The sequence below is a fragment of the Athalia rosae genome, chromosome 6, assembly GCF_917208135.1.
Source record: "Athalia rosae chromosome 6, iyAthRosa1.1, whole genome shotgun sequence".
Taxonomy (NCBI): domain Eukaryota; kingdom Metazoa; phylum Arthropoda; class Insecta; order Hymenoptera; family Athaliidae; genus Athalia; species Athalia rosae.
The window spans coordinates 7558760-7561259 of record NC_064031.1 but is presented as its reverse complement, the minus strand read 5'-3'; the positions used below and the strand labels follow the sequence as shown (position 1 = coordinate 7561259).

Here is a 2500-nt window from a genome sequence, read left to right as displayed (position 1 = left end):
TCGAGCGCGGCTTGTACTCTACAACACTTTACGTGCGAGGAGGAAGCCGCGTATAATTCGATCGAGCCATATTTTTTGTGTCTGGGGGGAACCACGGCACGTGGATTTTGGTAATGTTACGCAAAAGGAATAAGATCTCAATTGCATTTCACGGGGCGAAAGTTCGTCGCCAACCTTCCGCCGCGGAGAACGCGACGTCACCCCGGTGGAGCTAAACTCCAGCCGGAGCAGGTTACCCCGTGAAAGTATGGTAACTTTTCTTCATGTGTATCTTTGAAAAGAAACAATTTGAAAAAAAAGCATAAAAAAAACCGTTCGATCAATCGCGCGCCACGCCTCGTACAAAGCGGGGGGATCGACCGAACGGTTGATTCAAACGCACACCAAGCGTCCCGTTCAACAGAAGCGGGCACTTGGTCGCCTCAGCAACGCGCACAATGTCGCTACCTCACACAAATCTGATCGACGAATGGCATCACGATCCGCATCGCTATCGTCCAGAATGGAAAGAGAGTTTTCGTTCTTGCGCCCCCGTAGGTTGGCGTAGTAGCAATGTCCTTTTATTTTTCTAGTGTTTTTTTTACCCATAGCCATTTATGCCTTAGTTTGTTTTTGGCTGCTGCACACGATATATTTTACCGTGATACACTAGTTGTAATGTCCTTTTTATATTATTTTCTCTCTCTTCCAACGGACATAGCAAGATCGTTCGTCGTCGACGTGTGTGAGTGCGACACGAGCCGTTTCGGCCGTTACGTAGTTCGATATTCGTGACACGCGTACAATGTACGCCACCTCTTGTGCCATGTGTGTCTTTTGACTGGATTATAATTGCGTGAGATTCACGGTGGAATCTACCAAAATAATCATCGATTCGCTGCTTTTTTTTTCGCAGTAACGAAACGTTAATGATCCTTCCGCAGGTTCACCTACGGAAACCTTGTTACGACTTTTACTTCCTCTAAATGATCAAGTTTGGTCATCTTCCCGGCAACATCGGCAATGCCGAGGCATTGCCGCGTACCAGTCCGAAGACCTCACTAAATCATTCAATCGGTAGTAGCGACGGGCGGTGTGTACAAAGGGCAGGGACGTAATCAACGCGAGCTTATGACTCGCGCTTACTGGGAATTCCTCGTTCATGGGGAATAATTGCAAGCCCCAATCCCTAGCACGAAGGAGGTTCAGCGGGTTACCCGGGCCTTTCGGCCAGGGAAGACACGCTGATTCCTTCAGTGTAGCGCGCGTGCGGCCCAGAACATCTAAGGGCATCACAGACCTGTTATTGCTCAATCTCGTGCGGCTAGAAGCCGCCTGTCCCTCTAAGAAGATTTATTTGTACGCCGGTAGTAAAAACCTCCCGACCGAAGCCGGGGGCCTTCGAGATACCGGAAAGTACGCCTATTTAGCAGGCTAGAGTCTCGTTCGTTATCGGAATTAACCAGACAAATCGCTCCACCAACTAAGAACGGCCATGCACCACCACCCACCGAATCAAGAAAGAGCTCTCAATCTGTCAATCCTTCCGGTGTCCGGGCCTGGTGAGGTTTCCCGTGTTGAGTCAAATTAAGCCGCAGGCTCCACTCCTGGTGGTGCCCTTCCGTCAATTCCTTTAAGTTTCAGCTTTGCAACCATACTTCCCCCGGAACCCAAAAGCTTTGGTTTCCCGGAAGCTGCCCGCCGAGTCATCGGAGGAACTTCGGCGGATCGCTAGCTGGCATCGTTTATGGTTAGAACTAGGGCGGTATCTGATCGCCTTCGAACCTCTAACTTTCGTTCTTGATTAAAGAAAACATTTTTGGCAAATGCTTTCGCTTCTGTCCGTCTTGCGACGATCCAAGAATTTCACCTCTAACGTCGCAATACGAATGCCCCCATCTGTTCCTATTAATCATTACCTCGGGGTTCCGAAAACCAACAAAATAGAACCGAGGTCCTATTCCATTATTCCATGCACACAGTATTCAGGCGAAAATAGCCTGCTTTAAGCACTCTAATTTGTTCAAAGTAAACGTACCGGCCCACCTCGACACTCAATGAAGAGCACCGCGATGGGATATTAGTTGGGCCGCCCCGAAAGGCTAAGCCCACCGGTAGGACGTCCCACAATCATGCCAGTTAAACACCGCGAGCGGTGAACCGACAGCGTGGGACACAGATTCAACTACGAGCTTTTTAACCGCAACAACTTTAATATACGCTATTGGAGCTGGAATTACCGCGGCTGCTGGCACCAGACTTGCCCTCCAATTGATCCTCGTTAAAGGATTTAAAGTGTACTCATTCCGATTACGGGGCCTCGGATGAGTCCCGTATCGTTATTTTTCGTCACTACCTCCCCGTGCCGGGAGTGGGTAATTTGCGCGCCTGCTGCCTTCCTTGGATGTGGTAGCCGTTTCTCAGGCTCCCTCTCCGGAATCGAACCCTGATTCCCCGTTACCCGTTACAACCATGGTAGGCGCAGAACCTACCATCGACAGTTGATAAGGCAGACATTTGA

At 49.7% G+C, this 2500-nt stretch overlaps 1 non-coding gene across 1 annotated transcript in view; it reads right to left on the bottom strand.

The window, feature by feature from the left end:
• Nucleotides 1-906: 906 nt before the first annotated feature.
• Nucleotides 907-2500, bottom strand: part of LOC125501527 — a 1914-nt gene continuing 320 nt past the window's right edge. The window contains exon 1 of the ribosomal RNA XR_007279117.1: nt 907-2500. This exon is cut by the window's right edge and continues 320 nt beyond it. This is a non-coding gene — a ribosomal RNA (small subunit ribosomal RNA).